Here is a 26,765-nt window from a genome sequence, read left to right on the forward strand (position 1 = left end):
ACTCGCCCATAATGTCTTCCATTTTATCCCATTCCCTAGCGTTATGGGACGAATTTAGCCAACTACCCTCTCTGACCTTCAAAATACGCCCTCTAGCGCACATATTCCACAACCCACAATTCCCACCAGGTATGGACATAAAATCATTCTAGTGGTGGTTGGATAAGGGGATGTACTGTATTGTATAGCATACCATTAACCCTGAAACATTGTATAAACAAACTATAACTAGCAACCTCAGAGAGATTCAGGTTTCATCAAATTTCCCACTTTCTCTCCTCAATCTGGAAGAACAAACCCTTACCCCCAAAGTTCACAAACTATGAGGTTGGTGTGGACAGGCAACGGAGAAAAAAGGTGGGATATCAATAATCTACGCATCACTGTCCAAACCTTCTTCCAAGTTTCCATACATGGAAGCATGGGAAAGTGACCTACAGGAAACCTGGGACCTGGAGGACTGGCACAAAGGTATACTGAACGTCTCCTTAATGGAAGCAAACCTGAAGGTAATCACCAGATGATATATGGTACTCACTAGACTAGCAGTCATGTTCAGCCTTATATGGAAAGTCTCGGGCTATTCAGTTCCGAAGTCTGCCCAAGTGGCGATCCTAAACTTCCACATATCTCAAACCCCCAAATATACCCAAAAACTGATCTTCTTTATTCTCTGGGGGGAAAGATAACAATTGCTAAAGCTTGGAAAATGAGCAAAGAAAAAATGGACAGCTAAATACTAAATACCACCAGATCATTCAAAGCAACATAGGAACCCTGGGCTAAATACGTAGGAACCCCACTCATCCCTGGCACCTAAAAGACACAATCTAGGTGTGCCCCCAGAATCTGGCTCCCCTTCCTCCCCTCTGTCTCTCCTACCTACTTTTTCCTTCTTATTCTTCTCTGCTTCCTTTTAATCTCAAAGTTGATGATGGCAAGAACCACTTCTCAAACTCTAGTTATTCTGTACCTATACAAACATTTTAACATCAGGAGTTTACAAGTTACCACTAGACAAGCATCTAGAAACTCCCTCACAAGACTGGAAAGTTACTTCCTCTGATTTGATACACTCCATTAGATTCTTCCACGACTCTGGAAACTACTGTTATTTCAGAGTTAGTAGACCTGGTAACAATACAAAGGGCTATTTATGCTTCTTACCCATATCAGTCGACTCATGACACAGTATGCACCCACTAGGGGTGTCATGGGCGACAGATGAACAAGGTGCCTTATTATTGTTTGTGGCTAGTTGCCCGATTTACGGAAACATTTATTTTATTTCAATAATACATTACCTGTATCCTGATGAGAGATATATGTTTATACAGCTAACAAGTATTGTAAACTCAACATTCTTGTCTATTGTAATACAATTTCCATCACCTTATTTGCAAAATTTTTAATAAACACTTTTGAGTTCTATTTTATGCTTGCCCAAAAACAAGGATGGTCTAGTACAGTGATGGCGAACGTTGGCACTACAGATGTTTTGGAACTACATTTCTCATGCACTCTGCAGTGTAGTTGAGCATCATGGAAAGTGCAGTTCGAAAACATCTGGGATGCCAAGGTTTGCCATCATTGATCTAGTATTTCCAAACATAGCTCTCTATCTTCAAGAGCCTTCACTATTAAGAATAATAGATTAGTATCATAGCAGGGCCACAAAATGATGGACCAGTCTAGAAGATGACCTAATTGTTTTAGGCCTCACATCTTTATCATGGACAGCTCCTGCACCTAGACCTCCAAGTGACTCCTTGCCTTTCTTAGTGTCAACTAATGTATACCCCATACCTGAGATCCTTATGTGCGTATAAGACATAGCCCCATCATGCTTCTGTTTGGCAGCTCTGCATTTTCTCTGGCCTTGCATAAATCTCGCTTTTTGTAATGGACTAGAGCCGATGGAACTCTTTTGTGTCATTTAATATTCCACAGGAAACTTCCTTCAGAGGAATATAAACTCACTTGGACAGTATGGAATCATTTTAGATACCCACTCATTGAGATCCCCTCTTCTCCTGGTTTCAGAAGAAGTTATGGGCAGTGCCTGGATCTATTCTGTTTTGGTTTTCTTTTCTCTAACCCCCCCCCCACCCCACTTTTTTCTCTTGCTTCCCTTCTCTGTCTTTTCATCTGGTTGCACACCCCCCTCTCCATGTGTGTTCTTCCATGTCTGGGCATTACCTGACCTGATTGTGAGGATATTTGGACAACAAAGTCTTCTCTTTTTGGCCGTGGCCAATTTGTTTAGACATGTACAGTATACCTGGATTTACTATATAGACTACTACTGATTTCTTTGGAAAATGTTTATCATTCCACTGTTACGTGTATAGGTCAAATTGTGATGCACATTATGGGGTTGGTTTACTAAAGTCAAAAAGACTTGCTCCTAAGTAAATGTGATTGATATACTAAAACTGTAGAGTGAAAAATTTGGTGCAGCTATGCATGGTAGCCAATTAGCTTCAACTTCAACTTAAATTAAGCTTTGACAAAAAAAAAAAAAAAAAAAACCCATAAAAAACCTAGAGGCTGGATTCAATGCAGAGCTGCACCAGATTTTGCACTCTCTAGTTTTGCTAAATCAACGCTAATTCAGTTAGCCATCACTCCTACATACATATATAAATTAAAGAAGCAAATAAATAACAAAAGAAGGAAAATATCCTAAAAAATTCAATTTTGGGGGGGAAAGACGTACTGGTTCCCCTAATGAAGGGTGTATAGTAGCTGCATCTATGCAAGCTGTCATATGGGAAAAACCCTTGATTGGATTTAATTTGAGCAATACATAAATTAAATAGAGAAATTTTAATTATTGCAGTTAACATTACTAATCCAAACAGATCGCATCAGCGTATTTAATAAGCCAAAGGTCAACATACAAAGTGTAATAACCCATATGGGCAAATCAGGATTTCTCTTGTGGACATGACTTCAGGAAAAGTACATGTGATCATTGTTCTAGATTATTACCCTGCATGGACTGAATGAGAACCAACACAACAGGACTCAACATGGGGCTTGCTCACAGGTAAATCGACACACTCCAGCACTGCTATGCTTATTCTTGGTTCAGTAATCAGTGGGGTTGATTTACTAAAGGCAAATTGTCTGTTTACTATGCAAAATAGTTTTCACTTTGCAGAGGAATTCTTCGCTCAGCTCTTTTTCCTTGCAGTTGATAGGTTATACTTTGCTAAGTAAATTTTCACCACATTCACTAAGCTGAAGAAAATTCCCTTGCAACATAAACAGCCTGTTTGCCTTTAGTAAATTAACCCCACTTTACCTGGAGCAAGTATATTAATTATATGTGTCCTGACATGTTATGCATGTGCCTATTTCAGGTCAGTGACTCACAAAGTAGTGAAAGTAGTGAAAAGCTAAGGTCAGCCCTGAATATTGCACCTTCAACAGCAACTGAGCAAAGCAAGCTCTCACAAGTCTTTCCTCCTTTTACGTGGCTTCCTTTTATTGTGGCCTGTTTTGTTTTTGGGGGGTTTCAAATAAGCAGTTATACATACCGCATTCCCCCAGCAACCAGTGCTCTCCTCCTCTGCTTGGAATCCTGGGCTGTGGGTAACCCTCAACATCCTCACGTACAATGCAGGACTGCTGGTACAGATTTTCACTCTAAATAGATGCATAAGTAAGCAGTGGTCAGGGTCAGTTTTCAATTAGCCACAAGTTTAGAGAAACCAATAAGGCTGCACCCTTGTTACAATGCCTCTAATTGCTCCTGATTAACGTTTCTTTGCCTTGCAACAGGATTGATGAATGTCCCCCATTTTTCATTATATAGTTGTATTAATACAGTATATTCACATGAACATGAACATAGTGTGTATGATGATTACATAGGTTCATTACATAGGCAGGCTCTGCTTCCTGTTTGCAGTGTTACACAATGGGTTTGCCTTGCTGTTTTTTCCCTTTGCATACTCTCTATGAGGATGATATCTTATCGCATTAGTTATGAACCAGGCATAGTGATTAAAGTAGAACAATAGGCAAAGAAAAATGTCATCATTTTGGAAAGAGCAAAAGGAGGCTTATAACTCGTCAGATTTTTTTTCACCAACTCTGTCCCATTGCAGAGATTTCCCTTCACTTCCTTTCTCGAAGTCAAACAGGAAGTGATAGGAAATCCCTATATATTAAGGGTATTCCTTGTGGACCCCGAGATTACCAGAACTAGTGTCCCCATTGGAACATTTCCCCACTATTACTTTGGGAATTTTCTTTTACTCTTGCTTTCAATGATAATAGTAAACAACATAATTAGAGAGGTTGAATATCCTTAAAGGGGGCACAGACACCAATACAATTTGACAGGTGTTCTAATCTATCGCTACTCTATCCAAAACTAAAAACAAAAAAGGTTTGCCTTTAGTTATAATTTAAAGCAAACTACAGAGCTCCCTTTGGTGGTTAATCTACACATTTTTGCATTGAATAAAATATTAAAAACAGAAGAACAAGCACGTAAAATGTAAAAAATCACATTAAAAGAATTTCCTTTAAGAAAACACTGCAATGATTTAGCAAAATACACAATACTATTCCTTTAAAGTGAATTTACTGTACCAAATAAAGTGACCCCGTCAGGACAGAGTCTCTTGTATGTACAACATTCCTGCTAAAAAAAGACTTCATATACTTACCTTTCTGGTGTTCCCTTTCTTGCAAAGCTGAAACTTCACTGCTCTCTGTTCTCTGTAAGTATTTTACTGGTTCGACGGATCAAATACCTGCTCCCCCTGGTTGCACACTGTGGTTCCTCCTTCTGGATCTTACATCCTGTAGTGACATACAGGCAAGCAGAAGGCACAAAAAACTGGGGATAGTAGCAGTGACCAGGAGAGAAGTGAAGTGGCAGCTTTTCAAGAAAGGCAATTATATGCAGTCTTTTTTTTAGCAGGTACTGTATGTGGTACATACAAGAGACCATATACTGATAGGGTATACTAAAACTTTAGAGAGTTTACTAAATAATAATCTGCATAAAAAATAGATGAGTATGAGTTTTTGGTTGTTTAAATAAAAAAAAAGGTTAATAAATGTACTGACATTCAGAAAGGTGGTCCATCCACATAGATGACCTTCAACAGATTAAGAACTGCAAACTTTACATTCCAGATAAATACTAAATCTACAACATAAAAGGCATATTGTGAATTAGTCATATGTTTATTCAATATTTTTTGTTGGAAACTTTTGACATACAACTCCAATTTCAATGATCTATTCCCAAGACCAGTGCTGTATTTGTCAGTTACAAACACTCAAAAGTGTAAGAGACAAAGTTCCCTTTAAGCCAAGAATTTTGGTGACAGGTTAAGCAGTAATCTAATAAACGTCTGTAAATGCATCATTCATAATCCTTTTACAAGACAACCAACAACTACATTCCTGTCTGGCTGGAAACTGCTATGGTATGCTGCTTTTTTGCATTTACTAAGATTGCCAATCTGTGCCTGTCTGCTGCTTATTAGTTATTGAAGCTACTATTACATATACATGTTTAGACTGTATCTACCATATGCACTGATGTATTATATGTACTATATATTTGTGGGGAAGGGGGGCTCTTGTATTGGTAATGGTTTTGGTAAACCATGCACAACAGTAAACCATGCTTGAACAGAAAAAGTCCAAACAGGTTTGTCCTGCATGTTTATTTAGCAAGGCAGCAAATAAACATGGTTTCAGTTCAGGAGGGCTTGGTAAATCTGCTTGTCCTAGCCACTAACTAAACTCATGTCAGTTCCCCCCCGTTTCCCCAAAACTAGGAGGCAGCATTTATACCTTTAAATGTTTTATCAGCACTCAGCCTGTTCACTCAGCAAAAGGCACCCACAGCAGAGAGTGAGAAAAAGAGGGCCCTGAGCATTAGTTGACATACATACTAATGAGTTTAGGGCCTGGGGCAGTTGAGACTAGTTCTGGCTACCAAGTAAGATGGAATAGAGGCTCACCCAAATTACCTCACAAATGTGCTTCTGGAAGAATGGTCAAACATTTCCAGAGACACACTCCTAAACCTCCTGGTGGACAGCCTTCCCAGAAGAGTTGAAGCTGTTATAGCTGCAAAGGGTGGGCCGACTTAGTATTGAACCCTACGGTTAAGACCGGGATGCCATTAAAGTTCAGTAAAGGCAGGCATCCAAATACTTTTGGCAAAATATTGTATGTGTGTGTATGTATGTCAAATTTGTATCTGCAAATCTTGACATGTTGCGTTTTGCTGCCAGTCTTTGGCTATATTGATAGCAGCCCTAATGATAGCTAGGAAGTACAGTAGGTGTCTAGAAAGAAAAAAAATTTACAAAAAAGAAAACATATTAGAGTTTTCTCTAACAAAGATCACATAGACATTACGGGTCTGTTGTAAATCCCAAGCTGTTGAATTTTGTATACACATCCTAATTATACTTTGAAATGTTGTATTTACTACAAGGCTTAGTTCTCTTTGGTTTAAAACATAATAAACACCCATAAATGTTCATCTGCCATATGGTTCTGAAAAAAGTTTAAGCTGGGTTTGACATTTAGTAGTTTAAAATGTAAACATAAGTAAAGAGGCAAGGGAAACCTGAATGTCCAGGGGGAAATAAAAAAAAAAGTCACAGCAGCCTTCTTTAAATGAGCTGAAAGAACATACAGAAAAAAACTCAACTCAGGGCTATTAACAGGTTCCTTCTGGTTCTTAATGTGTTTTACATACATGCATTACCAAAGAGTTGAGTGTATAAATGAAAACAGCCCTGACATAATTTTGTATGAGAAAAGAATTTCTTATTTGCAAAGCTTTTAACAAATTCTACCCAGGTGATGATTGCTTGGTACCTTTTAGGATTTGGGGTCTTCATATGAGCCGATGGGGTTGATTTACTAAAGATAAACAGTCTGTGCACCATAATACACACGGTCGGATTTTCCCATGGAAAATGTTCGATGGGAGCATCTTGGCAGAAATTCTGACCGTGTGTAGACTCCATCGGACATTTTCCATTGGAATTTCCAACACACAAAATTTGAGATCTGGATCTCAAATTTTCCGACAACTAAATCTGTTGTCGGAAATTCCGATTGTGTGTACACAATTCCGAAGCACAAAGTTACGCATGCTCAGAATCAAGCAGAAGAGCCGCACTGGCTATTGAACTTCAATTTTTTTCTCGGCTCGTCGTGCGTCACCAAGTTCTTGACGTTCGGAATGTTCCGTAAATATTGTGTGACAGTGTGTATGCAAGAAAAGTCTGAGACAACATTCGTCTGAAAAAATCCCATGGAATTTGTTGTCAGAATGTCAGATCGTGTGTGTACGCCCATAAGTGCACTACAAGTGCAGTTGCTCTAGATCTGAGGGGAATATGCAAGGAAAATAAAAAACTGCATTTTTGCTTGCACGTGATTGGATGATAGAAAGTAGCAGAGCTTCCCCTCATAGCAGAGCTTCCCCTCATTTCAGACTTTCCCCTCATTTCAGAGCTTCCCCTCAGATCTAGAGAAACTGCACTTGCAGTGCACTTCAAGTGCACAATATATTTACTTTTAGTAAATCAACCTCCCCATGTCTCTTTCAGCTAGAAACTAAACTACAGGTCAAGTGTATGATTTTTTTACTATTTTAGTGGGTGTATTGGCAATTGACATGATGTGTTTGAAGCTGGTATTTCTGTTGCAAGGGAAGGCATAGGTTAATTTCCTTTATCGTTACTAGAACAAGGAGTTCTAGAGTTTGCTAGAGAGATAATGTTCATTGGAGCACTGGATGGTGGATTTTTTCTGGGAGGAGACTTCTGCACACATCAACTGGTTGGCCAACCAGGTGTGCTAGCATGTTAAGGGAGATAAAGGGTACTGATTGCAGGGAGCAGTAGTTCATTGTAGTATAATGTACTGGAGAGCTCTCAGTGGGCAATTACCTTTTCTTCTGCAGCAAGGCCAACTACCAACAATCTTGTGAACCTCCTCTCCTACCTAGAAGACTCCCCAAGATTAGGTGAAGCCTGTGGAGTACCCACAGATTATTATGTGCTCCTCTGGGCAGTTTCATAGGATTTGATGCTGCTTGTAACAACAAATGCTGCACTGCTATATTCACATATACAATGTGTCTAATTTGTATATGTACAGGTCAGTGCAGGATCTACATGGGCATAGATTGTGTGGGCCATGAAGACCGTCACACTACCTGGGTTAAATTATACCTACACTTTATTTTTAGATGAAAATAATCCCATTTAGGTAATTATATACATTGCAAACAAACTGCTGTATGAGTGACTCACCATGTCTTTTCCTAAAATTATTTCTGAACAAAGGAACTACAACCTGAAGCAATCTAATTCCTAATACACAGGATGAGAAAAACACTACTGTCGAGACAATCGTATGATAATCTTATCCTTAGTACACAGCTTTCGAGGCCAATCACGACAGTTCATGTGAAATTATCCAAAGGGACAAGCACGAAAATGTTCTTGTACAATACTAGAATTAATGATTTTCTTTTAATCAGTACAATATTACTTAAAAAAGAAAAATTGAGTGACCAAGACCACACATGTTTGAAAACGAAAGAATACAGTGCCTTGAAAAAGTATTCATACCCCTTGAAATTTTCCACATTTTGTCACGTTACAACCAAAAACAAAGAAAATGTATTTTATTGGGATTTTATGTGATAGACCAACACAAAGTGGCACATAATTGTGAAGTGGATGGAAAATGATAAATGTTTTTCAAAATTGTTTACAAATAAATATCTTAAAAGTGTGGCATGCAATTGTATTCAGCCCTCTTTACTCTTACTTTACTGATACCCCTAACTAAAATCTAGAGGAACCAATTGCCTTCAAAAGTCACCTAATTCGTAAATAGAGTCCACCTGTGTGTAATTTAATCTCAGTATAAATACAGCTGTTCTGTGAAGCCCTCAGAGGTTTGTTAGAGAACCTTAGTGAACAAACAGCATCATGAAGCCCAAGGAACACACCAGATAGGTCAGGGATAAAGTTGTGGAGAAATTTAAAGCAGGGTTAGGTTCTAAAAAAAAATATCCCAAGCTTTGAACATCTCGCGGAGCATTGTTCAATCCATCATCCGAAAATGGAAAGAGTATGGCACAGCTGAAACCTACCAAGGCATGGCCATCCACCATCCACTGACAGGCTGAACAACGAGAGCATTAATCAGAGAAGCAGTTAAGAGGCCCATGGTAACTCTGGAGGAGCTGCAGAGATCCTCAGCTCAGGTGGGAGAATCTGTCCACAAGACAACTATTAGTCGTGCACTCCACAAATCTGGCTTTTATGGAAGAGTGGCAAGAAGAAAGTCATTCTTGAAAGAAAGCCATAAAAAGTCACATTTTTCAGTTTGCAAGAAGCCATGTGGGGAACACAACAAACATGCTCTGGTCAGATGAGACCAACATTGAACTTAAAAGCAAAACTTTATGTGTGGTGGGAAACTAACACTGCACATCACCCTGAACCCACCATACACACCGTGAAACATATTGGTGGCACTGGCAGCATCATGTTGTGGAGAAAAGCTTGCCTGTCCCTGCTGAAGAAAAGCCTCATGATGCTTTTCTTCAGCAGGGACAGGCAAGCTGGTCAGAGTGGATGGGAAGATGGATGGAGCCAAATACAGGGAAATCTTAGAAGAAAACATGTTAGAGTCTGCAAAAGACTTGAGACTGGGGCAGAAGTTCACCTTCCACAGGACAATGACTCTAAACATACAGCCAGTGCTACAATGGAGTGGTTTACATTAAAGCAAAATCATGTATTAGAATGGCCCAGTCAAAGTCCAGACCTAAAATCAATTGAGAATCTGTGGCATGATTCGAAAGTTGCTGTTCACAGACACTCTCCATCCAATCTGAGAGATGCTTGAGTTATTTTGCAAAGAAGAATGGACTAACATGTCTTCCTCTAGATGTGCAAAGCTGGTAGAGACATCCCCAAAAAGACTTGCAGCTGTAATTGCAGCGAAAGGTAGAACCACAAAGTATTGACACTTTTCACATATTTATTTGTAAAACATTTTGAAAACCATTTATCATCTCCAAAGACATGCAGGTAGATTAATTGGCTCCAAAATTGGCCCTAGTATATCAATGGGGACCTTGGATTGGGGGCTCATTGAGGGTGTAGGGATCAATGTGAGTGTGCAATGTACTGGGATAGGGACAATTGTAGACACTCACTCAGGTTGAACTGGATGGACTGGAGTCTTTATTCAACCTTACTAACTATGTAACTATCATTTTCCTTCCACTTCACAATTATGTGCCACTTTGTGTTGGTCTATCACATAAAATCCCAATAAAATACATTTATGTTTTTGGTTGTAACATGACAAAATTTGGAAAATATCAAGGGGTATGAATACTTTTTCAAGGCACTGTACATTACAATACAATATAATCCATTACATCACTTCCGAAGTTGTATTCTGCTACACAAGAATGTTCATAACTTGATTAACCTCTTCATTTTCTATACGAGACTAGCATGCACAATAAGAAAAACAGACAATCATTTGTCCGATATTCTCATCATATGTACCAGGCTTAAGTCTTGTAAAAAGAAAAGCTGGAGAGTATGCAATATTTTAGGTGAGGATTAGCCTGAGACGCCATTTCACCACACATGCAACTTACACTGCAACAGAAACCTGGATTATGAATTGTATTTTAGGACAGTTTGCCTATTGTGAGGAAGTGTCGTTTGAATTTTTTCAAATGTTTTTAAAATATATATTTTTTCAAACAGGTTTTAAAAATGACAACTGCTTAGGATTTGAATGGAAAATAATATTTATTAACATAAAATTAGCAAATTATGTATATCATTTTTATATACTGTATATGTTATATAGATTTTTAGTGAAAATGCAGTTTTCCTTTAAGCAACCCCTTTCTTGGTCTGTTTATGTGATAAGCGAGAGAGATCATCTGGCTACTATATTACTCAAAAATACTCAGAGGGATTCAATAAAATGTGTTAGTAGAGTCTTATATGGCCACAAAATGTTATGGATGCAAGTAACTCAGAACAAAAATGGTTTTTCTATGATATGCCTGTCAAGATTTGTGAATTTCGCTATGCATTATCAATATTTGCAAACCTTTGTGTCAAACTAAAGCACATTTATTGGTACATTTGCATCCAGTAAATGTGTTAATGTAGACGTGATGCATATGTTTGTTATTTTACAGTGAACCTATAGGGATTAGTATTAATGTTGTAGCTACTTTTAAAATGTGGATGTGAATTTAGGGAATCAGCAAACGTTGAATCATCTATCTGTGTTAAATTCCTTGGTAAAAATAATGGGAAGTGTGTACAAATATCTGCATATTTTTTTTGGCTTGGTTCCTTTGTTTAGTATTATACTCAGGGATGTATGTTTATAAATAGTACTGATATTTGGTTTAGCACTCTGTTGTCTTATATACTGTATAAACTAAGCATGTGAGTTTATTATGCCAAGACTTCTTAATCTCTGTCTGCTCCAAATGCCATGTGATATAATTGTTCAAATTTTGCACATTATTTAAATCAATTTCTATATTTGTAAAGTCCAACTGTTTTGCAAGCTTCATTTTTAGAATCTCTTGGTTGACTCACTGTATATAAGTTCATATAAATGTCGATACACCAATCTGTGGTAACTAGTTTACTTCTCATCTTTGGATTCTTTTCTAACCACCCCACACTGTGTTTTAAACACTTCAATAGAGGGCACTTTCCCCTCTTCCTGCCCAGGCCAATTTTCAGCTTTTAGCGCTGTCGCTGTTTAAATGACAATTGCACAGTCATGCTACACTGTACCCAAACAGAATTTTTATCATTTTGTTCCCACAAATAGAGCTTTCTTTTGGTGGTATTTGATCACCTCTGTTTTTTAATTTTTTGCTAAACAAATAAAAAAAGACCTACATTTTTTTAAAAAAATATGTTTTTCTTTTGTTTCTGTTATAAAATTGTGTAAATAAGTACGTTTTCTCCTTCAATGGTGGGAACTAATATGGCGGCACTGACAGGCACTAATAAGATGGCACCAATGAGGTGGCACTGATGGGCACTGAGAGGCAGCACTGATGGGCACTGGTAGGCAGCCCTTACACGCAGCACTGATGGGCATTGATAGGCGGCACTGATGGGCACTCATGGGTGGCACTGATGGGCACTGATAGGCGACACTGATGGGCACTGAAAGGTTGCACTGGTGGGTTCTTATGGGTGGCACTGATAGGTGGTACTGTTGGGCACAGATGGGCACTGATAGGCAGCATTGCTGGGCACTACTACATGGCACTGATATGCGGCACTGATAGATGTCATTGTTAGGCAGCACTGGCACTGGCAGGCATTGGGGATGGCCACTGATTGGCACTTCCCTGGTGGTATAGGGTGGCATTCCTGGTGGTCCAGTGTGGTGGCATCCCTGGTGGTCAGGGGTGGGCATCCTGATAGTCCTGGGTTGGCATCCGAGGGGGGCTGCACTGATAAACAATCAGCACAGACCCCCCTGTCAGGAGAGCAGCTGATCGGCTCTCCTCTACTTGCGTCTGTCAGACACGAGTGAAGAAAAGCCAATCAATGGCTCTACCTGTTTACATTGTGATTGGACACGGTTGATCATGTCAGAGGCTCTTTACTGAGATCGGTGTAGCAGTGTGTCAGACTGACACACCGCACCACCGATCGCCGCGATGTGTGCCCCCACAGGAGGCGTGAGAGTGGTCATTCTGGGAGGCCGTCATATGATGTCCACTCAGAACGAGAGCTGTGCCACCCAGTCATCATTTGATGGCTGGCGGGTGGGAATCGGTTAAACATGGAAGTCATTTTTAGTAATTGTGTTATTATTTCACTATGTTATAGTTGAATTAGTTTAGAATTGCATTTGTAGAACGTCTGTAAGTGACCAATACTACAGATATAGTTTCAAACCACTCAAAAAGTGTTCAAAAAGTGCACAAAGTTATTTTAAAAGACATTTTATTGGCATTACATTATATTTAGATATTTTGCAGTATGCTGAAGCTGATGTAAAAATAATTGTGCATACATTTGGGAAGCAAATTAGCATTTGCACAAGTTGTATTTCTAAATCAATTTACTGGATAAATTCTCCATAATGTCGTCGGTATAATTTCAATTAAATATATTTGTTCTTTATTAGTAAAGCTTAAAACCTTTCCACAAGATACATTCCCACTAATGAGCGTATTCATTTTATCATTTAAAAAATGAATATACTTAAAAAGCAAATGAACCAAAGAACAAAATATTAACTATATTAAAAAAATTTCACTGTTGTTTTCCCTGTGTGTTCGTTATTACTACTGCTTTTTAAAATATATTTATTCTTTATGAAAGAGAGCATTGGAAAAACCTGCTCATCAATTCGGAAAGCTAGCGCTAGGCTGGAGTTTGGTGATATGTACATTTGAAAAGCAGACTTTGAGCTAAAATAATTCTGATTACATGACAATCGTCACCTCCTGAATATAAAATGCTGGATTAAAGCAAAAAATAAAAACATCTTGCCTCACATCCCTGCTTCTTGGGCAATAAAAATTTATAGGTAGCTGGAAAACAATTTGTTGATATTAATAATTAAATTTGAATTGCTCTTCTTAAACAGTTTTTTTTTTAGTCATGTGACCAGCACAGCACTAATCAGGGCTGTGCAGACACAGACTTACACCATGGAGAGCAAATATCAGCAGAGTAATAGAAGCCCCTCCCAAAGATCTTTCCCTGCAGATGCCAAAGAACAGGGAAAGATCTTGTGACCAAACAGCACAGCAGAAATAAAGTACTTAGAGTATTAATTAAAAAAAAAAAGAACAAAAAACAAAATACAGTGGCATAATATGATTTATGTGAATTAATTATGGCAATTAACACTACATATCGGCAACAAAGTGAGTATAAAAATCTTCTTCTTTATTATTTTCAAGAATTAAAATATTCCATATCGCAACTACGCTAATGCATTTTAGTCAAAAGATGACCTTACTCATAGCTGACCAGCAATGTACACTGTATTACTAAAAGTATTGGGACACCTGCCTTTACATGCACATGAACTTTAATGGCATCCCAGTCATAGACTGTAGAGTTCAATATTTAGTTGGTCCACCAATTGCAGCTATAAAAGCTTCAACTTTTCTGGGAAGTCTGTCCACAAGGTTTAGGAGTGTGTCTATGGGAATGTTTGACTGTTCTTCCAGAAGCACATTTGTGATGTCAGGCAAGACAGACAAGAACAAGAAGGCCTGACTGACAGTCTCCACTCTAAATTAATTCCAAAGGTGTTCTATCAGATGGCGGTTAGGACTCTGTGCAGTCAATTTCCTCCACTCCAAACTTACTCATCCATGTCTTTATGGACCTTGTTTTGTGCACTGGTCCAAATCATTTGGTGGAGGGGGGATTATGGTGCGGGGGTTATCTTTCAGGAGTTGGGCTTGGCCCCTTAGTTCCAGTGAATTGAACTCTTAAGGCATCAGCATACCAAGTAATTTTGAACAATTTCATGCTCCCAACTTTGCAGGAACAGTTTGGGGATGGCCCCTTCTTGTTCCAACATGACTGCGAGCCAGTGCACAAACATGATCCATAAAGACATGGATGAGCGAGTTTGGGGTGGAGTAACTTGAGTGGCCTGTACCGAGTCCGGACCTTAACCCGATAGAACATCTCTTGGGATAAATTAGAGCGGAGACTACGAGTCAGGCCTTCTCATCCACATAAGTTCCTGACCTCACAAATGAGCTTCTGAAAGAACGGTCAAACATTCCCATAAACACACTCCTAAACCTTGTGAACAGCCTTCCCAGAAGAGTTGAAGCTGTTATAGCTGCAAAGGGTGGGTAAATTCTATATTGAACCCTATGGATTAAGACACCCATAAAGTTCATGTGTGTGTAAAGACAAATATCCCAATATTTTTGGTAATATAGGGTATATATAAGGACTTTAGATAGCATCACTTTCCAACCATTAATAAAAGGTGGCAAAAAAAAATCACTCACGAAGACTACTGGGATGTACAACATTGTTTTGGCCTAGGCCAGAAACCAAGAAGCAACTGAAGAAATGTATAAATAAAAAGTTTAAAACAAGTACATAAAATATACTGTACATTCCTATCTAATTACTAATGCTAGCAGCATAAGGATTGAAAATAGTTAATGTTCATTTAGAGAATAAAGTTTAATTCAAAATATGTTCTTCTTGTTTCTGAAGGTTTTTTTTTTGATCCCTGTAAGGCCCCCTTCATATGATTGGACCGACCAGTCCACCTGTCTGATTTTCAGGCAGACCCAATTGGGCCACCCATTGCGTTCTATGGGGAGGCGGATATCAGCGGACATGTGTTCGCTGACATCCGATTCGACTAAATCCACTGAAAACAGACGGATGGCGATACGTTTGCCATCCATCCAATGGGTCGGTTTGGATTGGATTGGATCAGATGAAAACGGACAGGCTGTCCATTTTCTTCCAATCTCCCCATAGAGGAGAGAGGGACTCTGACAGGTCCATCTCTGCATGGTCAGCAGAGATGGACCTGTCATCCGCCTGCTCAGCAGGGATCAGTGGAGCAAAGGAAAAGAGCATTGTCACCCTGTAAGTGAAAGTGCCTGAAAATGACTTTCATGGCAGGATCCTCAGGTATGATTTTTGTTAAAGCATAAAACTTTAAAGTATCAAAAATTACATTACCATATTAAAGTTTATGTGATTTTAGTAAATGGGCTTACACAAAGGCTCTGTAATTCTTAAACCATGCAAACTTTATTGAATTGTGTAAAAGTAATTCAGAGAAAATCAGTTGTTTTTTTAGTTCGCTTTGGTTTTCTTCTCAAAAAGCAAACTGCTTATTTTCTGCAGCTATTGCAAATGAGATAAAATAGCAACACCAAGATCTCTGAATGTGTTAGATTTTGTCACAGTTCATAGTCAGTCAGACAATCGATTTTAAGATATTTGGTCTACAGTGAAGTTTCAGAGTCACACATTATATCAGTAATGTTCACAGCTAATATTTTTCTGTGCTCTGCTTACTCGTAGTAAATGCTTGGCTGTGTCATATTGGTTTGTTTAACTCTCTAATGCTTAAGTGAATTTAAGAAAAGTTACACAGTCTTAAAGGCTAAGGTCGCGTACACACGGGCGGATTGTCTGCCCAACTTAGTCCGCTGAAACGTGTTTCAGCGGACAATCCGCTCGTGTGTGGGCTTCAGCAGACTTTTTCAGCGGACAGTCTGGCGGACTAAGTCTTTCGGAATTTCCGTAATTTTGTCCGTCCAAACTTGGTTTCAGCGGACAGTCCGCTCGTGTGTAGGCAAGTTGGACGGACTAAGTATGGCGCATGCTCAGAAAGGATTTACACGCCGAAGGTTGCATTGCAGTGTATTGGACGTCGAATTTCTAGTCCCGTCGTACGTGCCGTACACGTCATCGCGCAAGCTTTCGGCGGACTGTCTGCTCATCGTGTGTGGTCAAGTCCGTTCATTCAAAATTTGAACGGACTGTCTGTCGGATTGTCTGACGAACTTAGTTGGGCAGACAATCCGCCCGTGTGTACGCGGCCTAAGTTCAACTTTTAGGAGTGACAAAAATGTGAATTTTTTTAAATTAATTTGGTGAGTACTGTTATTATTATAATACAGAATTTATATAGCACCAACAGTGTGCGCAGTGCTTTACAACATGAGGGCAGACAGTACAGTTACAATACAATTCAATACAGGAGGAATCAGAAGGCCCTGCTCGTTGGAGCTTACAATCTAAAAGGGAGGGTCAAGTGATACAAAGGTTAATAACTGTGGGGGGTGAGCCGATTGAGGAATTTTGAATACAGTTGTTAGGTGGGGCCAGGATAGGCTTCTCTGAAGAGAAAGGTTTTCAGGGATCGTCTAAAAGCAGAATAGGAGGTAGTCAGACAGATTTGAGTAGGGAGTTCCATAGGATTGGAGAGTCTCAGGAAAAGTCTTGGAGGAGAGCATGGGAAGAGGAGATGAAGGAGCTAGAGAGCAGTAGGTCTTGGGAGGAACAAAGAGATCAATTTAGTTGGTACTTTGAGACTAGGATAGTTATGTAGCTGGGGCTGAGTTGTGGATAGCTTTGTAAGTTGTTGTTAGCATTTTGAATTTAATTCATTTGGTAAGCAGAAGCCAGTGGAGAGATTGACAGAGAGAAGTAGAAATAGGAATAGGAGGAAGTAGAAATGTAAGGAACGCTAAAAAAAGTAATGCAATTGGAAAAGTAGGATGAGAACCAGTGAAGAATACAGTCGCGGAGAGTGTGGCCCACTCTGTCAAAGGCAGCAGAGAGGTCCAGGAGTAGGACAGAATAGCGTTCATTGAATTTAGCCATTAGTTGATCGTCTGTAAGTTTTATGGAGCATACACACAATGGACTTTCGACCGAGTTACGATGGACTTCCAAATGAACGGACTTGCCCACACTAAAGTGACTAAAGTCCGTTCAAAAGTCCGTTCACTTTGAACGTGATGACGTGTGACGGGACTAGAAAGGGAAGTTCAATAGCCAGTAGCCAATAGCCGCCGTTGAGTCATATTTGGTCCATCGGACCAGCATACAGACGAACGGTTTTCCCGATAGAAATTGAGTCCATCAGACAGATTTGAAACATGTTCTATTTCTAGGTCCGTCAGAATTTTTTAAAGAATAACGATCGGACTATCCCACACACGATCGGACTATGCGACGGAATGATTCCGTCGGACCTATTCTGCTGGAAAGTCCGCCCATGTGTGCATTGGAAGATTAGTTTAGGCAATCAAGAAAGTTATGTTCAGTGAGGTGGTCACTCAGTTGGTTATAAAATAGATGTTCAAGAAGTTGGATGTCATTCTGGTGAGGAGTCCTACACTACACTGGAGTGAATTAAAGAGCACCTGTCTTCTTTCACTTGGAAGGGTATTATATCTATATGAACTGCATTTTATGCATTTAGTAATAGATTTATGTTAATTCCATTAAGAGTGAAACATATTTTGATGTTGGTACACATATTTATTATTTATGCATTCTGTTTATGGATGTATTTTATTGCAACAAGTTTATTGATTTTTATTGTTAGTGTATTTAGCTTTTAACACCGGGGTACATTTTTGAAGATAGCGAGTCTACCTGATTGAGGGGAATGCTGCACTATTATTGTTTCTAGATAACTGCAGGGAAGCGGCACCCTCTTACTGGTTCAGAACTTCCAGCTGTGGGTTAATAGTTTTGGATCTTTTGTGAAGCTACTCTGAAACGATTCCCAGCGAGGACTTGCCCCCCTCTTCCCTCCATTTGGAAAGGTTGTTTCATTACTTTCACTGTCAATAAAAAGATCTGTGAATGGGGGAAAATCTGATAAGTCACAGGATTCACAATGAAAGCAATTAAAGGAAATCTCTTAATGGAAGAAGAGGGACTATTGGACGGGGCCTCTTAGGAACTTTTTTACAGCAGCTTCACAGAAGATTGGACACTATTATCCCCCACAGCGTTGAAGTTCAGAGACAGGAAGAGGACAGGGGATCCCTGCTTTCACAACACGGGACATTCTTCATTACAGGTGAGTTAGCTCACTAAAGCTATAGAGAATGTTTTTATTTATAGATAAATTTCAGCTTTAAAATGTACAGATTTGGGATTTTTTTCACATCAAGATATATCCCCAGTTGATATGTAATCGTTTTGATTTTCTATAAACTGTGAATTATGGCTAGAAATAGCATCATTTTTTTTTTATGTTACTGGAGGACAGTACAAGTCCAAGCCATACCTAAAAGGATTGAGGCCATGTGATTAGTGACATAATATGCAAAATTCCCCCTTTTTTCTGATCCAGATTTCAGACTTCTGACTTGAGCTACCCATTAAGTAACTACAATATATTATTATTTGCTTTGTTAGTTGTCACCTTGGTATAAAGTTAAATTCCAGGCAAGCACACGTTAATTTGAATTACATTTATTGTAATTGTTTTACCTATCCAAGCATTGTGATAAGATACTCCTGCCAGGGAGCACAGCAAGTGCTGAACCTTAACTCCATTTGCAGCACACCTTTGTCAAGAGCACACCCCTAGCATATGACTGCAAAACAAAGGAGCAGGAGCACAGGGGCAATGGTCACCCCATAGCTCATTCTGCTCCCTCCTCCTATAAGCTTGTTTTCTGTCAGTGTATATGCACTTCAACAGAGTTTAATTTAAGAATATATTATTATAATAATATATTTACTATTTTTTTATATACATTTTTATTGAGTTTACGTTTACATACAAGAAAATATACTGTATGTAGTATATAAAACCATACAACAGTTTCATAATAGAAGCAAATATGCAAGTAGGGTGCATAATACATGACTTTTAGAGAAGTAGTCATATTTACAGTTTTTTTTTATTACAAGTACACAAGTGAATTGGGGTTCAACTTGATTTGACATTTTATGTATTACAGCTGTCTTAAATGACCAGTATAGTACACATGGCATAGCACAGGCTATGCTTTTGAATTCAAATTCAAATTTTGAATAGTCATATTTGACTATTCAAAATGAAAAAACAACTAAATATGGTTAGTAGGTAAGGCATATACTATTATTTAAAACAGTGTAAAATACCAATTCTTTAGAGAAACAAATTGGGTCCTAGGAATCCATGTAAAGGATTATCAGTATCTTATTAGCCAATGCACCAGTATAATAACTTCATTCTGTGAGGTCAGTTTTAAGTCTTAAAAACAATTTCTTCTATTTAGAGTACTACTAAAAATAACAACCAACAACAAAAGACAGAACGCTTTGTTTGTTTGGACACGGTGATGCCATTATAAACACACGTTCCATCCTGTGATAGATATCGCTGTTGCCTACAAGTGGAAAAAATCCAATAAGTCTCCATTGCACAGTGAGTAAATACTATGTTTTCCACTGTTGTTTATTGCATTGGCTTAACCAATGTCCTGATCATAACCTTTTCAGAAACTGTCTTTGATTAAACCCGTACTGAGAAAAATATGGGACACACCTTCTACAATGCTAGTTGCCTGTCTCTCTCTGACTTGGAGCAAGCATCCAAAAAAAGAAGTCAAAGCTTTTGGACTTTAGATATTTTCTGGGTCAGTAACGTAAGCCAACTAGTAGTGTAAATTTAAAAGGCATTTAGCAATGGCAGCAAATACATTTTCTCAGTACACATTTCTTTATAATTAAAGTCTATAGATAACGTTGCAATAATCTGTCAGGGCTGGGCTCAACCCTCCCTTCTCAGTTCTCAGCTGTCGGTTAATTGCCTGCCTCCATCGTTCTGCAGTGGCTCACCTAGTGATCATTTCCTGCTCTTCAGCCAACTCCTTCTGGCTATTTAAACTGCCTGGTTCATTCCTTCGGTGCCTTTGGTCAAACATATCTGGAAACTCCCTGCTGTGTTTCTGTTGAAGACTTGCCTGGCTGACATCCCTTCTGGGCCCATCAGTGCTGCATATTAGGAGATTCCGACAGAATGTGTCCTATCGGACCGTTTTGTCGGATATTCTGACTGTGTGTGGTCTGCATCGGACTGTTTTTTTTGTCGGAAAATTGTACCGGCAAGTTGGAAAAGTTGGTCCGTCGGATATTCCGACGGACCAACTTTTCCAACTTGCCGGTAAAATTTTCCGACAAAATGCTCCTATCGGACATACTCCGATCATGTGTAGCCTACTCCGATGGACAAAGTGCCACGCATGCTCAGATCAAATTCCTAGACCAAAGCTATTGGCTACTAGCCTGAACGTAGTCTCATCGTAACGAAATAACGTCATCACATTATGTACAATCGGATTTTCCGACAACTTAGTCCGACCATGTGTATGCAACATCACTTCCGGACCTCTTCAGGAATTAATCTGTCGGAATTACTCAGACGGATTTGGTTGTCGGAATCTCCGACCGTATGTACAAGGGCTCAGTGCTGCCTATTAGTACTGCATATTAGTGTCTTCTCATCAGTGTCCATCAGTGCCACTTCATCAGTAGGGATGGCCGAACGGTTCGCCCGGCGGTCGTTTTGCGGCGAATTTTGGCTGTTCGTGGTCCGCCCGATCGGCGGACTATTGCCGCCGTTCGCCTGGCGGACTTCCGTGTTTACTGTGTAAAAGAACTTTGACCTATGATGACACATCCATCATGGGGTACAGGACAGCCAATTGAGACATTACAGCACATGGACACTTGGACATTCCCCCTAACTTATAAATAGACCCGATCCAGTGGCCATTTTACATTCTTTCTTCTGTTACTATAGGGAGAGGTTGCTGTGTGGAGCAGGGAGAGACTGCAGTGACCCAAATTGCTAGCTATTTGGTCCACAAAAGTTCTTTTCAGGACTGGTATAGGTGTTAGGTGTAGTTCAGGATATATGTTTGAGTCACTGCTGTGCTACTGATTGTTGCAGCAGCCTGTCTTTTGTCAGTGTAGAGAGAGGGACAGGACGCTGTATGCTGCAGGGACAGTCAGTTTAATCATTAGCTGTTACTATTAGGTCCACAAAAGTGCTATTCAAGTTATTGTTCCAGCAGCCTGTGTTTTGTCAGTTTAAATAGGGACAGGCAGGAAGCTGTGTGTGAGGCAGTGAGGGACAGTCAGTTTAATCAGTAGCTGTTACTATTAGGTCCACAAAGGTTCTTTTCAGGACTGGTATGGTAATAGGCTTGTACACGTATAATATTCTTTCTTCCAAATATAGAAAGAATATTATACTTGACTGCTGCCCTTCTGCTGCAGTAGTCCTTTATCAGTATAGGGACAGAGGTACAGTCTGCTAATCATTCACAACCTACTTGTTCCACAAAGGTCCTTATAAGGACTGGTAAGGTATAGGGTACTACAGTACATAGGGTTGAGTGAGGTACAGTCTGCTATTCCTTAAGGACTGGTATAGGTCCACAATATATAGGGTTGAGGTGCACTACTGCTGACTGCTGCCCTTCTGCTGCAGTAGTCCTTTATCAGTATAGGGACTGAGGTACAGTCTGCTAATCATTCACAACCTACTAGTTCCACAAAGGTCCTTATAAGGACTGGTAAGGTATAGGGTACTACAGTACATAGGGTTGAGTGAGGTACAGTCTGATATTCCTTAAGGACTGGTATAGGTCCACAATATATAGGGTTGTGGTGCACTACTGCTGACTGCTGCCCTTCTGCTGCAGTAGTCCTTTATCAGTATAGGGACTGAGGTACAGTCTGCTAATCATTCACAACCTACTAGTTCCACAAAGGTCCTTATAAGGACTGGTAAGGTATAGGGTACTACAGTACATAGGGTTGAGTGAGGTACAGTCTGCTAATCCTTAAGGACTGGTGTAGGTCCACAATATATAGGGTTGAGGTGCACTACTGCTGACTGCTGCCCTATTCTGCAGCAGTCCTTTATCAGTATAGGGACTGAGGTACAGTCTGCTAATCACAACCTACTAGTTGCACAAAGGTCCTTCTAAGGACTGGTAGGGTATATCGTACTAGAGTATATAGGGTTGAGTGAGGTACAGTCTGCTAATCCTTAAGGACTGGTATAGGTCCACAATATATAGGGTTGAGGTGCACTACTGCTGACTGCTGCCCAATTCTGCAGCAGTCCTTTATCAGTATAGGGACTGAGGTACAGTCTGCTAATCACAACCTACTAGTTCCACAAAGGTCCTTATAAGGACTGGTAAGGTATAGTGTACTACAGTATATAGGGTTGAGTGAGGTACAGTCTGCTAATCACAACCTAAAAAGCACACCGTACTATATTGCCGTACCCTCCTGTTTGAAGAGGTTGAGCGGTGTCATATTTTTGGGGCCCAGCAGCAAGTTGCTGGTATCAGTGCTGCTGTTAGTGCTCTCTATCTCGGTGCTGGTGTCAGTGCACTCTATCACGGTGCAGGTGTCAGTACTGTATATCACGGTGCTGGTGCTGGTGATCATCTCCTGCACCCTCTTCTTTGCCTACCCTGACCTTCCCTCGCCTCAATTGTCTCAAGAGTCCTGAATTGTCAGAATTTCACACATGTAAAAAGAATGCTTGTAGTTGTCGATCCCAGATTCACCTCATACATGTGTTATGTCATTGGCCATGTGGTGGGACTATGTGTGCACAGCTAGTAATTATTTTGTGGCTGCAAATATGACCTGTAGGTTTGTAAAGTTCACCATCCCTGTGCTGTGCTGACTTCCTCCTGGGGGTGTACCTCTGCTGTGCATATTATGAGGGGCTCTCACCATCCCTGTGCTATGCTTATTATGAGGGGCTCCCACCATCCCTGTGCTGACTTCCTCCTGGGGCTGCTTATTATGAGGGGCTCCCACCATCCCTGTGCTGTGCTGACTTCCTCCTGGGGCTGTTTATTATGAGGGGCTCCCACCATCCCTGTGCTTTGCTGACTTCCTCCTGAGGCTGTTTATTATGAGGGGCTCCCACAATCCCTGTGCTGTGCTGACTTCCTCCTGGGGCTGTACCTCTGCTGTGCATATTATGAGGGGCTCCCACCATCCCTGCGCTGTGCTGACTTCCTCCTGGGGCTGCTTATTATGAGGGGCTCCCACCATCCCTGTGCTATGCTCATTATGAGGGGCTCCCACCATCCCTGTGCTATGCTCATTATGAGGGGCTCCCACCATCCCTGTGCTATGCTGACTTCCTCCTGGGGCTGCTTATTATGAGGGGCTCCCACCATCTCTGTGCTGTGCTGACTTCCTCCTGGGGCTGTACCTCTGCTGTGCATATTATGAGGGGCTCCCACCATCCCTGTGCTGTGCTGACTTTCTCCTGGGGCTGTACCTCTGCTGTGCATATTATGAGGGGCTCCCACCATCCCTGTGCTATGTTCATTATGAGGGGCTCTCACCATCCCTGTGCTGTGCTGACTTCCTCCTGGGGCTGCTTATTATGAGGGGCTCCCACCATCCCTGTGCTATGCTGACATCCTCCTGGGGCTGCTTATTATGAGGGACTCCCACCATCCCTGTGCTGTGCTGACTTCCTCCTGGGGCTGTACCTCTGCTGTGCATATTATGAGGGGCTCCCACCATCCCTGTGCTATGCTCATTATGAGGGGCTCCCACCATCCCTGTGCTATGCTGACTTCCTCCTGGGGCTGCTTACGGCGCAGGTGTCAGTGCTGTATATCACGGTGATGGGGTCAGTGCTGTATATCACGGTGCTGGTGTCAGTGCTGTATATCACGGTGCTGGTGTCAGTGCTGTATATCACGGTGCTGGTGTCAGTGTTGTATATCACGGTGCTGCTGTGAGTGCTTTATGTCACGCTGCTGATGTCAGTGCTCTCTATCACGGTGCTGGTGTCAGATCACTCTATCACGGTGCAGGTGTCATTGCTGTATGCACGCTGCTGATGTCAGTGCTGTATATCACGGTGCTGGTGTCAGTGCTGTATATCACGCTGCTGATGTCAGTGCTGTATATCACGGTGCTGGTGTGAGTGCTTTATGTCACACTGCTGATGTCAGTGCTCACTATCACGGTGCTGGTGTCAGATCACTCTATCACGGTGCAGGTGTCATTACTGTATGTCACGCAGCTGATGTCAGTGATCTATATCACGGTGCTGGTGTCAGATCACTCTATCACGGTGCAAGTGTCATTACTGTATGTCACGCAGCTGATGTCAGTGATCTATATCACGGTGCTGGTGTCAGATCACTCTATCACGGTGCAGGTGTCATTGCTGTATGTCACGCTGCTGGTGATCATCTCCTGCACCCTCTTCTTTGCCTACCCTGACCTTCCCTCTCCTCCATTGCCTTCATGCGCTCCACAGTCCTGAATTGTCACAACAATTTCACATATAAAAAAAGAATGCCTGTAGTTGTCGATCCCAGATTCACCTCATACATGTGTTATATCATTGGCCATGTGGTGGGTCTATGTTTGCACAGTTAGTAATTATTTTGTAAGAGAAAGAAAATAGATATGGTGCTATACCTTATTAAACTCACTAAAAATGGATATCATAAAAATTTACAAATTTTCCAGCTTGCTGGCTAATAATTTTAAAATCCCGGATAGAACTAGATGAACTAAATAATAAAATCAATAAATGATAAAGTGCTGGGAATCAATCAATATTAAATAGTGAATACAAAGTGAATATAAATTTTCCAGCGTGCTGGTTAATAAATTGAAATAAAGATGTAAAATCCACAATAAATTAAATAAATTAGATAGCTGAGATAAATTAATAAATGAATAGATGATTAGTACTATGTTACTAAAATACCATGAATCAATCAGTATTCAATAGTGAAATGCAAAAAATACTCAAAGTGCCTGTGACTGTGATTATGGCGCAACCAAGTAAATGGCCATAAAGGGGAACAACAAAACAAATTGTTCAAAATTATACAGGTGTGAACACAAGTGGAATAGTGAGTGCAAACACACTGTGTCAAATCTCAGAACATGCCAAAAATAGAAAAAATAAATAAAAATGAGAATAAAGATTAAGTCCAGAAAGTAAAAAAAATCTTGCGGTGACAAATCAGATGTGAAAGTCCAATTGAATAAGGGTTAAAAATTAAAAATTAAAAATGAAATGAAAATTTGATGGTGAAAAAGGTCTTCTGTGTATAGGAGAGAAGTGGAGGGAGTGACTTCGCTATCCGTTCGCAGTGAACGTTTATGAATTTTGCTCTCACCAGAGATATGACCCCGTCCGGGGTGGATCAGCCTCCACAGTATAAGCCACTGTGTCGCTTCTTGGGCTGTCTCTGCTGTGATGCTGGGGAGATCCCTCGTTCCTCCGTGGGGATGTTGTACCTCGTTTTACATGTGATAGAAAAGAGGACTGTCCATGGTGTAGTATGTTTGAAACTCAGTTTATTTGAAACAACCTTAAAAATACTCACATTTAGTACGATAAAACACGTATTGTATTAAAAGCGTTCGGAACATCCGCTCGGCTAACACGCCGTTTGCACTGGAGGTGTACGTATCTGGCCACGCCCTACGCGTTTCGTCATTCAGACGTCATCTGGAGCGGGACCTAACCGCCATGTTTGTTAAGGGAATTGCCAATGCTAGTAATAGTATATATTCCACTTACATAGGAGTAGTGCCCAAAAATAGGCTTAGCATTGGCAATTCCCTTAACAAACATGGCGGTTAGGTCCCGCGCATGCGCGATTGGTAACTATACCCTATATAAGTGGAAAGGTGTATGAAGATGGCCGCTCCAGATGACGTCTGAATGACGAAATGCGTAGGGCGTGGCCAGATACGTACACCTCCAGTGCAAACGGCGTGTTAGCCGAGCGGATGTTCCGAACGCTTTTAATACAATACGTGTTTTATCGTACTAAATGTGAGTATTTTTAAGGTTGTTTCAAATAAACTGAGTTTCAAACATACTACACCATGGACAGTCCTCTTTTCTATCACATGTAAAACGAGGTACAACATCCCCACGGAGGAACGAGGGATCTCCCCAGCATCACAGCAGAGACAGCCGCAGAAGCGACACAGTGGCTTATACTGTGGAGGCTGATCCACCCCAGACGGGGTCATATCTCTGGTGAGAGCAAAATTCATAAACGTTCACTGCGAACGGATAGCGAAGTCACTCCCTCCACTTCTCTCCTATACACAGAAGACCTTTTTCACCATCAAATTTTCATTTCATTTTTAATTTTTAAT

The 26,765-nt window shown here is 40.4% G+C and overlaps 1 protein-coding gene across 3 annotated transcripts in view; it reads right to left on the reverse strand.

Annotated features, from left to right (window-relative positions):
* HTR4 (5-hydroxytryptamine receptor 4) overlaps positions 1 to 26,765 on the reverse strand; it is a 704,330-nt gene that overhangs the window by 509,234 nt on the left and 168,331 nt on the right. For 2 of the 3 annotated variants that reach the window (XM_077472675.1, XM_077472673.1), the window contains exon 2: positions 3,546 to 3,654. The exons of the other annotated variant lie outside the window; for it this stretch is intronic. The gene's annotated coding sequence lies outside the window, so the exon portion shown is untranslated. The remainder of the gene's footprint in view (positions 1 to 3,545; positions 3,655 to 26,765) is intronic. 3 annotated transcript variants of the gene reach the window in all.

This window comes from Lithobates pipiens, unplaced genomic scaffold, assembly GCF_037356315.1.
Source record: "Lithobates pipiens isolate NorthernLeopardFrog02 unplaced genomic scaffold, aLitPip1_a1.2 Scaffold_8, whole genome shotgun sequence".
Taxonomy (NCBI): Eukaryota; Metazoa; Chordata; class Amphibia; order Anura; family Ranidae; genus Lithobates; species Lithobates pipiens.